This window comes from Macrotis lagotis, chromosome 3, assembly GCF_037893015.1.
Source record: "Macrotis lagotis isolate mMagLag1 chromosome 3, bilby.v1.9.chrom.fasta, whole genome shotgun sequence".
Lineage (NCBI taxonomy): Eukaryota > Metazoa > Chordata > Mammalia > Peramelemorphia > Peramelidae > Macrotis > Macrotis lagotis.
The window spans coordinates 123,973,425-123,988,926 of NC_133660.1; the positions used below are offsets into that span (position 1 = coordinate 123,973,425).

Genomic DNA, 15,502 nt, shown 5'->3' on the forward strand with positions numbered 1-15,502 from the left:
AGCTGTCATCTGTCCCTGGCCACCTGCAAAGGCACAGCTGCTGTGGTTCACTGGGGTAAAGGGAAGGTGGGGCTTTTATTCAATTCATAAGGACATCTACACATACCACCAAGCCAAAAGGAAGCAAATTCCTCAGGGATTCCAACCTCAGTAAATTTGCCTTTGATCCTGTACTTTGAATCTGCTCTCCTTGCTGAGTTGTGCTAAACCCAAACAGATTTAGCCCAAGGACTCCTCAAATGTTATTTACTGATATTTGCCCATTTGTTGGCATATCCCTTTCTCCTTCAGCTATTTAGGATCAAGAACCTGGTTCACAGTAATGCCTCAATGACAAGTCCATCTCTTGTTTATTTGGGCACTGGTTAATCTCAGACTATTGGTTCCCACGAATTAATGGAATCTGGATGGGATTTTAGAGATCCCTTTTATATATTGCTTTCTTCCATTAGATTGTAAAGTCCTTAAGGGCAGAAACTGTCTTTGGTTTTGTTTGTTTTATCTGCCACATAGTAATATTTAATAAATGCTTGTCAACTAGTCCAAGATTTTTGACAATTTGGTATAACCTGGTACTTGAATTCAAGTCTTTTGACTCCAAGTCTGGTGGGCTTTTTTTTTCATTCAATTCAGCTGCTTTCAGTGTTTTTTTTAACTGAGTTTTTCCAATACCCAACTCTCCTTTCCTTTTTCTGAGGCTGGCACCTCCTACAGAGCAGAACAAAGTCCTCCAAGTGGGAAGAACAAGATCAGGTTTTCACTCCACATAATCCATGGTTCATAGCTCTCTTTTATATAATCTTCTCCTATAAAGGAGGCAGCATGATAGAAAGTAAATTTTTAACCTGTGGAAGACCCTCAGTTCTAGGTTCTATTCAGATAGATGTCCCTAAAGGGAGAGAAAGATCTGAGAAGAAGTCTATATATAAAGGAGTCAGCACTTCAATGAGGTTACTATCCTCGGCTTGCTGCACTTCAGAGAATTCCTCTTGGGTGAGAACTGGGATTCTATCTCTAAGGTAAGCTGAGATAACTTTTCCCAATAGGCAAACTCATTCACTCTGAGTATAATAGATTCTCATCTGTGATTTATGTTTGCTATCAGCTGAGATAAATAGAATTGACATTTGACAGTCAGGAGAGTCAAGCCATGGAGAATTTACATATATATATATATATATATATATATATATATATATATATATATATACATACATATATATATATCTTGGTATATTTTCCATTGAGGGATTCCAATAAGCATCAACATGAAATTATTTTCTCTGGACAATATTGGTGGTGGTGGTGGTGGTGGGTGGAGGAGGTTAGATAGATAAAATCTGACCCTAATATTCTGCTTTCTATTCAGGGAGGGATATTTCCCTTCAAGAAGGGAAGGTGGAAGAGACTAGAGAAATTTTTTCATGCTTCTCTGCGAACCACATCTAAACAGACCCATATGGTCACACATAATCTAGTGGGTAAAATCCCTCTCCCTATAACTGAATTTGAAGTCTAAAAATTTAGGTTCAAACTTTAATTCTGTCACTTACCTTAATTTTTCTAACTATAAAATGAAGGGATTGGGAAAGATGCCTCTAAGTTCTCCTCTTACTCTAAATCTTTATCCTATGATAAATTTGCGTCTTTGAGCAAAAAGAGCTTAAAATTTTTTTTAATAAATGAAATGAGCACACTAGAAGAAAAAAAATTGGAAAAGAAATAAGAGCCATGGAAGAAAGAATTGGAAAGGAAATTAGCAGCTTAGTACAAGAGGTAAAAAACCTTGACCAAGCAATTGCCTGCAAAATTAGATTAACCAGATTAATCATTGGTTCCATGAGAAAACAATAAATGTGAAAATTGTCAAAAGGTTAAAAAATATTAAACTTTCTCATAATGAAATTAGTTGATTTAGGGAATAGATTAAAGAGAAAAATTTGAGAACCACTATTACCAGAACATGATGAGTAAAACAAGAATCTAGAAAGTCTATTTCAAGATTTTTTTATAACTGCCTGTATCTATTACAACCAAGTTGAAATATAAAGAATTCACTGGTTACTTCAAGAAAAAACTTTTGAAAGAAAACTCCCAGGAGCAACACAGTCAAAATTCAGAGATTTCTAGTCAAAGAAAAAATAATGCAAACAATCAGAAAGAAATAATACAGTCAGGATCATACAGTTTAGCAGCCACCACTACTGTGTTAGGGGATTGAAATATAATATTTCGGAAGGCAAAGGATATAGTTTTTTTTTGCGGTTTTCTAAAGAGTTTAATTAAAATGATCTTAAAACAATCAATGCCTTCAGCTGCTATTCTCTACATCCAGATAAAGTTTAATTAGTACCAACCCTGAACTTAGCAGAGTTTAGTTTTCCCAACATTTAGCAATGTTTTTAGAACCCACGCAGCCCTTTATAACCAAACAATGTAGGGTTATTCTTCCTTTTTCTGTTCCAAGTTTTATACTGCTTCACTGTCAGACCTGTCATGAGAGACAGCCACTGCAGTGACAAGACTGCCAAAGCATTCTTTAATGCAAAATGGATAGGAAATTTAGGAAACCAATGGATGAACTTCATAATTATAATTCTGGGGAGAAGTGGGACAAGCAATCTAATCAACTCAAATCTGCAGTTAAAAGAATCTAATATGGGGTTAGACCCTGAAATCTTATAATGACATGGAGAAATCATGAGAATCTGCTACTAATAATCATTTATTTTTTTTAACAAATTCAAACCCCAAAACAATAAAAGGACCCACATTTAAAAACATTTCACTTAGCGTAGAACCAGGGTGAACTCAAATTAAACCTGGATTTTCCTAAATGTTATCATACAGAGCTTCACTTTTTATAATTGCAGCTATTTTGTATTTTACAAAAGAGATTTTATCTTTTTTTATCATGGGATTCAGTTTTACCAGTTTAGCACTGGAACTTTTTAGAGAGGAATCCATGGTTTATCATAGCTTCCTGCAAATCTTTTATAAGAAATCTTTCTATTTAAGAAAAATTGCTCAAAACTTCACTTTCGTCTATCTTACTTGTGGTTCAGATTCCATAGAACTGGGCAAACCCTTTTCCTTTCCAAAGTATCCAAAGATGTAGATGCCCAGGGGTCAGAACACTATTGATTACCAGGCTGGCACCTCTTATGAGAATTACAACTTAAACTTTCATTCAAATGTAGGCCAGATTAAATCAAATCCTTTCGTTCAAATGCGTACAGTATAAACAATACAGTCCTAAAGCATTTCTACCAATTCAACTACTGGAAACAAATTTCATGAAGCCCCTGGAAGCCACCTGGATGTTGATCACTCAAAGCAAAGTCTTCAAAAGCCTTCAGATTTCTCTCTGAATCTTTCGGGAGTCTTTTGTGACCTCCCAGTGAGCTGCTGGGGATGACATCGTCTCTGTGACATTTTCCTATCATGTGGATTCTAAGGCATCGCTGCCAGGAGGGGGCTGCTGGGCGGGCACGTGCCCGGGCACCGCGGAGGCACTCACCCGGGCTCTGCCGGGACCTCCAGCCGTCGGCTGCCTCATCGCGGGGGCCGCACGGCAGGGCAGGGGCGCCCCCCGCTCCTCCTCCTCGGGCCCGGCCTGGACGGCCCCATCCGGCGCCACGTTCCCTGAGGAAGGAGCACCGGCTTGAGCGGGGGCCCCCTGGCACCCCCATTTCTTATTCCGGCTTCTCACCCCCCCGGCGTCGTCCAGGGGCATCCTCGGGGGCGCCTGGCCCACCCCCCGCTCCCCGGGGACCCCGAAGCCGGGGCTGGCAGAGGGGGCGCTCGGGTGGCCCCCACGTGGCTCCGGTAGGATATGGTCTTATAGCCCAGAATAATTTACCCAGAAAAACTATATATAATTCTACAGGAGAAAGAACTAGATCTTTGATGAAATAAGAGAACTTCCAAGCATTCCCTATGAAAAGACCAGAGTTGTGTAGAAATGTTGAACTTGAAACACAGGAGTCAAGAGAAACATAAAAAAAGTAAGTATGAATGAACAATTATAAGGGAATAAATAAGATAAATTGCTTACATTCAAATATGGAGAGATAATACATACATCCCCTCTGAGTCCTATCATTAAGGGTAGTAGTATATTAATTAGTTGAGACTGGGAAGTAGTTTTTGTCTTGATGATGTTTGCTCTTTATTCTTGAGGAAGACCATGACATCAAGTCATGCTAAATCACCAGCATCACTTTCTCCTCCGGAGCCTAATGGGTCCAGTGACCAGATAGAAATCAGAATGAATGAGATGGCCCTGGACACAAGACAATTAGGGTTAAGTGACTTGCCCAAGGACACGCAGCTAGGAAGTAGCTGAGGCTGGATTTTAATTCCCATCCTCCTGACTCCAAGGTCAATGCTCTATCCACTGTGCCATTTGTCTTGATAATCTTAAGAATGGAAAGAGAAGGGAAGAGGAACATACTAGGACAGAAGGAAAGGTAAATTGTGGAAAATAATCTCAATCAGTGTGTGCAAGTAGACATCTATATAAACCAGGAGGTGCGAATGAGTGAAAATGGTTAACACTTGAACCTCACTCTCACATATTAATTAGTCAAGGAGGGGAGGAAACACACACACACACACAAATGAGTTGGATACAAAAATATGTTTTACTCAATAAGGAAAAAGGAGAAAGGAGAATTAGAGAAAGGATAAATAGAGGGATTGGTCTTAAGCAAAGAAAACTAATTAAAAATGTAGGAGAATATGTATAACTCTTTTTCAGGTGGCAAGTAATGGTAATTTGAGAGTATCCATAAACTGGGGAAATGATTAAACAAGCTATAGTATATAAATGTGATGGACACTCTTGAATTATAAAAAATGTTGAAGGAGTTGGTTTCAGAGAAATCTGGGAAGACTTATGTGAACTTTTGAAAAATGAACAAAAGCCAGAGAGCAATTTATATGACAACAATATGGTAAAGACAAGAAACTTTAAAAGAATTAGGGATTCTAATCTGTGTAACAATTAACCACTATTCCAGAGGACTAATGATGAAACATCCATTTACTTCCTGACATTGAAGGATTCAAAGTGCAGTGTGAGACATAAGTTTTTTGGATATAGTCAGTGCAGAAATGTGTTTTGCTTGACTCTACATATTTGATACAGGATTTTTTTCATTTTCTCATTTATTGTGTGTGTGTGTGTGTGTGTGTGTGTGTGTGTGTGTGTGTGAGTGTGTGGTGGCGGGGTAGGGATGAGGGTTGGAATGGAAGGTAAAGAAGGTGAGTTTTTGCTGATAGGGAAAAAATAATTAAAAAAAAATTTGTTTGTCTAGAGATAGTGGTAATCCTGGAAAGAACAACGGTAAAGTTGTAAGTCAACTTGCAGGGAACTGAGCAAGTGAGAGTTGAAGAAATGACCTAGGGGCAGCTAGGTGGTACAGTGGATAGAGCACCAGCCCTGGAGTCAGGAGTACCTGAGTTCAAATTGGAGCTCAGACACTTAATGATGACCTAGCTGTGTGGCCTTGGGCAAGCCACTTAACCTCATTTGCCTTGCAAAATTCTTTAAAAAAAAAAAAAGAAAGAAATGAGCTCAAGGAGTGTGGGCAACACTTTCTAGAAATCTGGCTGAGGAAAGGAAAAGAAATGTTCAGCAGATTCTGCATCTGTATCCCCAGTTTCATATCAGCATCAGAAGCAGTCTATGCCTTTGGGCTTCTGAGTAAATATCCTATGAAAAGTTAACTGCTGTTGTGATTATTAATACTTGTGCACACTGTTATACTTGTTTTGTTTATTCCTAAGTGAACACACTGCCATTCCAACACCAGATGATCTAACCAGATGAGGTCACACTTCTTGGTTCCAGTCACTCCCAAAGAAGTGGATACAAATGCAATTCGATGTAGGTAGTCTAGGATTAGCTCTTGAGAATCTACCTAAAAGCTAACACTCTTTGTAAGAAATAAAAAAGCAGGAAGTCTTGTTCACAACCCTTGTTCACAAAGGTTCCAATATCATTGAATATAAGCTCTGTGATGGGAAAAATTGTTCCTTTTTTTTTGTTTTTGCCTTTGTAACTTCTGTATTCCCCCGCCCCCTGGACTTATGATTTCACTGATGAGAACTATTTCTTTGTGTTCAGATCAGAAACTATCTGCAAGGTATAACCTGAAAAAGTTGCTTAGATCACTCTTATGGTGAAGTGACTCTTTTTTTTTTTTTTTTTAGGTTTTTGCAAGGCAAACAGGGTTAAGTGGCTTGCCCAAGGCCACACAGCTAGGTCATTATTAAGTGTCTGAGACCGGATTTGAACCCAGGTACTCCTGACTCCAGGGCCGGTGCTTTATCCACTAAGCCACCTAGCCACCCCAATTCTTTTTTTTTTTAGGTTTGTGAAGTGACTTTTCCAGGGTTGCATGCCCAATATAAGTCAGAGTCAGGACTTGAAACCAGAAATTCCTAACTCCTTTGAGTTAGTGGTTCTTTACCACACTGTTTCCCACATAGTGAGAATGTAGTAAGTACTAAATGAACGACTTTAAATTCACACAGTGAATTATTTAATTATATAATATTTTATAATTAAAAATGAAAATAGGGACTGATATAGCACATTAAGGCTTACAATGTACTTTATCTACATTATCTCCAATGAACTTCATGACAGTTCTATGAGAGAAGTACTACAGGTATTATTTCCATTTTACAGATGGAGAAACCAAGGCAGAAAATGGTTAATGATAATAATAAGAGGAACTAGTATTTACATAACAATTTAAGGTTTACCCTGTTTCAGAAACATTTTATCTTCATAAGAACCCTAGAAGGCAAATGCTATTATTAACTCCATTTTGCAGATAAAGAAACTGAAGCAGACAGAGGTGAAATGATTTGCTCAGGGTCACACATGTACTAAATATTGTATTTAAGGTTTGAGCAGGTCCATTGCTCTGTCCACAGTGCCACCTGGATAAGGGTTGTAGTTCTTAGAAGCATCTGAGGTGAGATAGGGACCCTGGGTCCCTATAACTCTAGGTTTGTTTGTTTTTTTCACTTTCAACATTCATCCTTTTGAAAACTTTTGAGTTCCACATTTTTCTACCACCCTCCTTTCCCTTTCCCCTCCCCATGGCAGAAAACAATTTGTATAGGTTGTACATGTACAGTTGTGTTTTAACATACTTCTGTATTAGTCATGTTGTGAAAGAAGAATTAGAACTGGGTGGGTGGGGGGAAGAAATGAAAAAGAAAGAAAAAACATAAAAGAAGTTTTAAAAAAATGAACAGTATACTTTGCTCTGCATTCAGATTCCTTAATTTCTTCTCTGGTTATAGATGGCATTTTTCCTTAACAGGTCTCTAAGGATTATCCTTGATCATTGAATTGCTGAGGGAAGTTGCTTCCATCATAATTGAACATCTCACAATGTTTCTATTAATGTGTATGATACTCTCCTGGTTCTGCTCACTTCACTCAGCATCAGTCCATGTAAGACTTTTCAGGCATTTCTGAAGTCTGGCCACTCATGATTTCTTACAGAACAATGGTGCTCCATCACATTCATGATTTCTTTTGTCCTTCATTTTCTTTTGTTTTTTTTTTTTTTAATTAAAGATTTTATTTATTTTGAGTTTTACAATTTCCCCCCCAGTCTTACTTCCCTCCCCCCACCCCCCACAGAAAGCAATTTGTCAGTCTTTACATTTGTTTCCATGTTGTACATTGATCCAAATTGAATGTGATGAGAGAGAAATCATATCCTTAAGGAAGAAACAAAAAGTATACGAGATAGCAAGATCATACAATAAGATATTGGTTTTGTTTCTAAATTAAAGGGAATAGTCCTTGAACTTTGTTCAAACTCCATGGTTTTTTATCTGGATACAGATGGTATTCTCCATTGCAGACAGCCCCAAATTGTCCCTGATTATTGCACTGACGGCATGAGCAGTCCATCAAGGTTAATCATCACCCCCATGTTGCTGTTAGGGTGTACGGTGTTTTTCTGGTTCTGCTCATCTCACTCAGCATCAGTTCATGCAAATCCCTCCAGGCTTCCCTGAAATCCCATCCCTCCTGGTTTCCAGTAGAACAATAGTGTTCCATGACATACATATACCACAGTTTGCTAAGCCATTCCCCAGTTGATTGTCCTTCATTTTCAAAGAAGATGATGACATTAAGGGAGGTGATGTCATGACAAGCTGATGAATTGGATTTGAGTGAGGGAGAGTTGTGCTAAATCATCATTTTTCTCCTCTAGAGTCATCTGGGCCAGATATGAATCTGGACAATTGTAGATGACTCTGGATGTGAGGCAATTAGGTTTAAGTGACTTGCCCAAGTGTGATTAGTGACAGTTAATGTGTCAAAGGCTGAATTCAAACTCCTGTTCTCCTGACTCCAAGGCCAGTGCTCTATCCACTGTGCCATCTAACTGTCCCATGACATTCATATACCATAATTTGTTCAGCCATTACCTAACTGATGGGCATTATAAGGAATATTTCACAACATATCTATTAGTTAGCCTTAGTCTTACAGTGACTTTCTCCTTTTAATTAGTTCTGTTTTTGCTCTTGCTTCATATGAGATCAGGATTGCTACTCTTGCTCTGTTACTTATCTCTAGTCTTCAGTTCACTAAACCATTTTACCCTTAAGCTTTTTGTGTTATTGTGCACATGCTTCAGGCCCAAAGGAAGCTGAAAGAACAAAGTTTTTCAAGTGACTGGAAGAAGAATCAAATGTTTCTGTCATCCTTTAGTGGAAGGCAGGGAGCTGTCCATCCCTGAATTGTTTAATGAAAACCAAGATTGTTTGTTTTTTTTATTCTAAGATTCAGCAACAAAATGACCCAGAGAACAGAACAGTATCCCAGACAGTTGGGGTTATTTAATACAGACCTATCTATGTTCTTGATCTTTGAAATTTGACTTTACTTTCTTATCTGAGGCTTGACAGCTGTCTCCACACCTAACCAAGGAACTGTTGGTATTTTCCCAGCAGCCCCCTTTCTCTAGAAGGATGAATTCTCTTCAGTATTAATGCTGGAGGAATTTATGAAGACTTCCAAAAGGTAACAGAGTAGATATAGGCAACATTTGCATGGAGAGTTTTAGAAACCATAACATCTTGTCATGTTTTACCATGAAGCAATGCAGAATAGTGGACAGGAATTGGACTTTGAATCAGGAAGACTTGAGTTCAAATCCTATTTGGAGACATACTAGTTAAGTAACTGGTGGCCAAGTTCATTCACCTCTTGATGTCCCAGGAAATTCAGAAAAATATATGGTTGCCTAACTGTAAACTGCTTGCAGTGGAGAGAGTTTCCACATCTGGAGGTCTCCATACCAATGAGATCACAGGCTTGGACCCTTCCTAAAAAGGAAAATGTTCTCAGTAATACTTGTGCCTTCTAAAGAAGGCATTAACCGCTGTAGATCCTTAGAGAAAACTGAGACTGAGCCTGAGACATTGGCTCTTAGTTCTGTCTTCTAGAGCAGAGAATGACCTATATGATCATTCTTTAAGATGACAGCCTTTCAAACACTTGAATGAAAGAACTAATTCATGGGCATCTAGATGGCATAGTGGATAGAGCACTGGACCTGGAGTCAGGAAGAGCCGAGTTCAAATCCTGCTTCAGGCACTTACTAACTGTGTGACTCTGGGTGAATTATATAAACTATCCTAGTCTCAGTTTCCTTTTCTGCAAAATGGGGATGATGGACCTCCTTTGCAGAATTGAGGATTGACTGAGATAACATGTGAAATGCTTTACAGAATTTAAAGTGCTCTACATGCCAGCTATTATTTTTATTATTAATTGATGTTAGCTATTATTTTTATAATGCTAGTTACATAGAATAATATAAATGCTAGCTGTTGTTATTATCAATTAAAAAACATTTGTTGAGCTCTTACAACAATACCAAGTACTAACCTAAACATTAAATACAAAAACAAAGGAATCTCTGACCCCAAGTAGTTTATATTCTAATAAAGAGGCAACACATGTAGAGGAATGTTGACTAGGGAGAGATTCTTTGGTCCCAGAAATATCTACTCCAGAATGGAGTAGACACACACACACTTAAGTAACCATTGTAGCCTCAGGCTGAGACAAAAATGTCCCCAGGTCCTTGAATTCTTGATCTTTAGATGGCCCGGATCCAGGACTTTCATCATTCTGGTTCTGTGTAGTGTGACTTTATTTGTGACTAAGGGACTAGACATCAATAATATTTGCCCAAATGTGACCAGTTACTAGACTGAGTGAGGTTCAATGCCTCATTTTAACTATATATGACTAAAAATGATACTATAATTTTAGGCAAGTTTCTTCATATTTTTAATTACAGGGATTTTTAGGAGTCACATTACAATCTTCTTTCAGTCCAAAAACATTTATTAATTGCATACTGTGGACCAGGGCTTTCCTAGGTGTTGGAGATACAAAGACCTGTTCTCAAGGAACTTTCATTTAAACAAAAAATATTTATTAATTTTAGGTTGAAGGAAGGACTGAAAAGTTCTTCCTATTTTTTCACCCTACCACAAGAATCAAACCAGAAGGAAATGAAAACTATTCATATGATCTATCAAAATACATCAGTAGACTACCCAGATGTTGTCCAGATGCTGCTCAGAAAGAAGCAGAATCTTTTCCCATTGTTTTCCAAATCAGCAAATAAAGATTCAGAGTGCAGAGTACATTGTTCCAGAATTTGTTTGTGCAGAAACACAGTAATAGAACGTGAAAGCATTGCTGTTTGGATACAGGAGATAGGACAGGATAGGATAGGATAGGACAGAAATGGATTAGGGAGGTACCATGTCACCCCTCTTTTTCAATCAATAAACCTTAAGTGCTTACAATATGCTGTGCTAAACCTCTTTCTGAGAGAACTTCAAATCATTCCAGGTATATTTCAATAGATTTCCCCTAAAGAACTGTACCTGATTGATAAGCTTACCTAATTTCCTTTATTTTTTTGACTGAAATGATTAATAAGTACTTATGATGTGTTGAGGGATGGGAATACAAATACAAAAGCACAACAGTTCCTGCCCTCAAGTAGCTTATATTCTAGGAAACAGGAATATATTCCTGTATCATATCATACCATATCATATCACATTGTATCATGTCATATCATATAATGCAATATAATTAATATAACATAATATAATATAATATTATAACATAACATAGCTAACATAATATAACATAATATAACATAACAACATAACATAACATAACATAATATAACATAATATAATATAATATAATACAATTCCTATATCATATAATATGATATAATATATACATATATGCACATATACATATATGCATATATATGCATATATGTATATATGGGTGTGATGACTGAGGAAAGGTGACTTGGCCTAGGAAATTACTCCGAAAGTGAGTAGAAGAGTCAACTGTTATAAATTTGTTTTTTTATAACCACTTGCAAGTAACAATAATAAGAAAGGACAATTGCATAACATTCTAAGGAACTTAGGAAAAACTTAGTTTTTTCCTGCAACAACCCTGTGAAATTTTCCTTAAAAAAGAGCTTATGGTATATTGATTGTTTCTTCCTGAGACCTCTAATTTAAGAAAGGTCCCCATAAACCCATCAAGTTCACTTCTTCTTCTATGGACCCCACTGCTGACTCTCTTGTAAGCTTTCTTCAGCACAATGTCCTAAAGACCTTCTTATCTTGATTTATTGGATTTTTTTTGTGTTATCTTCTCCCATTAGAATTTAAACTCTCTCTTTTTTGCTTTTGTATTTATCCCCATGCTTAGCTCAGAGCCTAGAACAAAGTCTGTTTTGTTGTTTGTCCTTTGTTCTTGAAGAAGACCTTGACTTCCAGGAGGTGATGCCATGACAAAAAACATGAATTGGATTTGAATAAGGGGGTGCTATGCTAAGTCATTAGTCTTACTTTCTTTTCTAGAGCCATCTGGGTCCAGGGGCCAGATATGGATCAAAAAGATGATCCTGAATGTGGGGCAATCAGGATTAAGTGATTTGCCCAAAAGGGTTTAATAAATGTTTGTTGATTTGGCTTAATTTGACTTGGCTAGATAAACTCTAGTAACCATAGTTTTCTTCTTTTCTTTCTCTTTCCTTTCATAGAAAAATAAAATCTAACAGTTTTAATGAACCTTCAAGACTATCTAGTCAAATTTGTATGTGAATACAAATCCCTTCTATGATAAAATTCTCTTTGATACTTTCATTCAGAAATTCTCCCCATTCTTTCCTTTCTTTTACAAATATTTATTAACCTTTTATTATGCATGATGCATTAGAGTTGTTTAGATAAGACCCAGTCCATGCCCCTTTCGAGGTTATATTTATGCAAGTATCTTACTTCTTGTCTTTGAAGGTCTTCACTAATCTTTGAGATTCTAATCTTCATTTACTAAAAAGACAGTGAGAAACCAAATTTGGAAAAGGTTAGAAGCAGAATTATAGTGGGAGCTCAGAACAGTTATGAATTTGAAAATGTCCCAGAATTAGTCAGCCAAGATGGCAGAGTAGGAAAAAGTAGACAGCATAGTTCCTCCTAATGCTCCACCCCCAACTACTCCAACAAAAATCCATAAAGAATGTCAGATCAATAGTGACTGAAAAGTTGAAGGAGAAACTACAGTGAGTTATCTTTCCAGTCTCGGACCATAAATTCAGCACTGGAGCCAGCTTAAACCAACTCTGAGATCCAATTGTTAAATTTTCAGTGTGACTATTTATATAGCACTTTAAGATTTGTCATATGTGATCTTTCATATGATTCTCACAGCAATTTTGAAAAGGAGATATTATTATCTTCATTTTACAGATGAGGAAATTGAGGCCCCTGGGTCATACCTATTCAGTGTCTGAGGCTCAATTTGAACTTAGTTTTCCCTGACTCTTATACAATAATTTGTTCAGATATTCCCCAAACATTGTATACCTCATTTGCTTCCAGTTCTTTGCTAAAACAAAAAATGCTGCTATATTTTGATCAAATGAGATAAAGTATGTAAGGTAGTTTGCAAGCTGTAAATGTTTATTCTGGGTTGAACTTGACTCATGCTAGTCTCCTGGTAGTTTAGATTTGATAGGAACAAAATGAGATAATAGTAGGTCACACAAAAAGAAATTTACTTAACCATAGCTATCATCTTTGCCAAACTGATAGCCATGAACTGGAACTTCATATTTGTTTTAATTTGCATTTATGATTAATAATTTGGAGCAGTTTTTCATATGATCATTGACAGCTTTTATTTTTCCTCTTGAGAATTATCTGCTTATGTTCCTTAACCACTTATCTACTGGGGAAATAGTTCTTGTTCTTGGCATTTCTATCAATTCCCTTTACATCCAGGTTATCAAAACTATCAGAAATTTGGTGCAAAGTTTTTTCCTACTAAGTTAACTATTTATCTTCTAAATCTCTCTTAATTTTGGGGGGCAAAGATTTTCAATTTTATGTAATCAAAATTGTCACTTTTATCTCCTATGATCATCTCAATCCTTTTTGGGGGGAGGGTGAAGAATTCTTCCCCCATAGTTATAGTTTTGAAAGATATCTCCCGTTCTCTTATTTTTAAAAAATGATATAATCTTTTACAGATAGGTTGTATATCCATTTGGAAGGTATTTTAGTGGGTATTGGATTGGGTATGAGTTATTGAGCTAAGCCTAATTTCTCCCAATTCAGTTTCCAATATTCCCACCAGCTTTTATTGAATAATTTAGTCCTTACCCCTTTAGTTTTTGTCCTTGGGGTTTTCTACTATATTCAATGACATCTATATCTTGTGTTTCATTGATGATTTAAAAAAATTTTTTTAACCAACATCAGTTGTAATAATTACCATTTTGAAATCCACTTCTGGTAGGTCCCTTTCCTTGACACTTTTTTCATTATTTCCCTTCAACTCTTCTTTTTACAGATGAAGAGATTGTGATGCAAGAAGTGAAGGGTCTTGTTCAAGGTCTTACAGGAGGTAAGTCAGGTGGGATTGAAACCCAAGTATTTATGTTGTAAATCAATTCCACCACACCACCTCCCATTGAGCAGATTGATTTCTCTTGGATAACAATTTTGCTGTGCCCACAGGTTCAGTGTCTGCAATGCCCCCAACCCCATTTTTGGTTCTTAAAGGTCCATGTGATATGACTAGAATTGCTTAGAAGATAACCTGGGAGAGAAAGTCCCAAACAGCTGTGGGCATCAATCCTTTACCTCCTGGGCTATCCCCTCACAAGCTGAACACTTGTTTTTGTCATTTATTCACTTGAGTTACTGTTGTTTTTATTTTAAGTCAAAGCAGTGGAGGGTGAGTCTCAAGTGCCAAGAAAAGAAAGACCTGGCTTCACTAAATACTTCACTTTCTCTTTTTCAACTGTGATTTGTTAAAAACCTTGCATACACTGGGGCGGCTAGGTGTCATAGTGGATAAAGCACCGGCCCTGGAGTCAGGAGTACCTGGGTTCAAATCCGGTCTGAGACATTTAATAATTACCTAGCCATGTGGCCTTGGGCAAGCCACTTAACCCCATTTGCCTTGCAAAAGCCTAAAAAGAAACAAAACCTGGCATACCCACTGTTGAGTTCATACCTTCCTAAAGAAGAGATTTGAGTTTTTTGAGCAAGTCTGGAGTTATATGAATTCTAGAGACTGAGTAAAAGTTTAGGCCCAATTTAAGTGACATTTTATATTTTAATAACTATCCTACTCCCTTCCTTTCTACCCATTAAATTTCCACTTGGCTTCCATCAGTTGATTTAGTTCTGCCTTAGTAGAGGAAAATAAATGATCTTCTGCTCTGTAGTTCAGGTGGCAGTTTCAGCTCACAGAATCATAGGCTTTGAGCTCAGAGGTCATCCATGAGATCTCATCATTTTAAAGATGAGAAAAATGAGCACTCAGGAGATTCGAGTGACTTACCTAAAGTCACACAGGCAGTAGGTGACAGAGCTGGGATTTACTCCAAATATAACTTTCTACTATATCACACGCCCTGCTGGTCCCACTCTGACCTTGTATCCTAGTGGTAGCAACACTACCACTGTCATCACCATCATCAAAAACATATAAGATCAAGATGAGACACATCTCATCCTTGTCATGATGCCTTTGGACTAATATTTTTATTCAATAACAAAAGAGCAATGATTTTATTCATCTGCATAATAGTTTACAGAACATTAAACAAAAAAGGATAATAGCAAGATAGTGTCTTGACCCAGAACTGTTTCCATCTGAACTCTAGTGAACAAGAAGAGAAAAATGATTTTTATATAACAATAGCAATAGTAACAATGAAAGATGTTGATAGACATTCTTAGAGTATTGAGGCAAAATCTTACGGAAATGTTCTTGGAATGAGACATCTCTTCAAACAATCCTCTTCAAAACAGATGAAAAGGCTGATAATAGGTGCATGACACTGAATTTGTCCAATGTAAACAAACTAATTTACTCCTAGAT

The 15,502-nt window shown here is 37.1% G+C and overlaps 1 protein-coding gene and 1 long non-coding RNA gene across 11 annotated transcripts in view; both read left to right on the top strand.

Moving 5' to 3' along the window:
* Positions 1-15,502, top strand: part of ANAPC10 (anaphase promoting complex subunit 10) — a 694,704-nt gene that overhangs the window by 203,462 nt on the left and 475,740 nt on the right. The gene's annotated exons all lie outside the window — the stretch shown is intronic.
* The window catches only part of LOC141516226 (uncharacterized), a 100,343-nt gene continuing 85,622 nt past the window's right edge, over positions 782-15,502 (top strand). The window contains exons 1-3 of the long non-coding RNA XR_012476640.1: positions 782-1,019; positions 3,890-4,007; positions 13,961-14,014. This is a non-coding gene — a long non-coding RNA (uncharacterized LOC141516226). The remainder of the gene's footprint in view (positions 1,020-3,889; positions 4,008-13,960; positions 14,015-15,502) is intronic.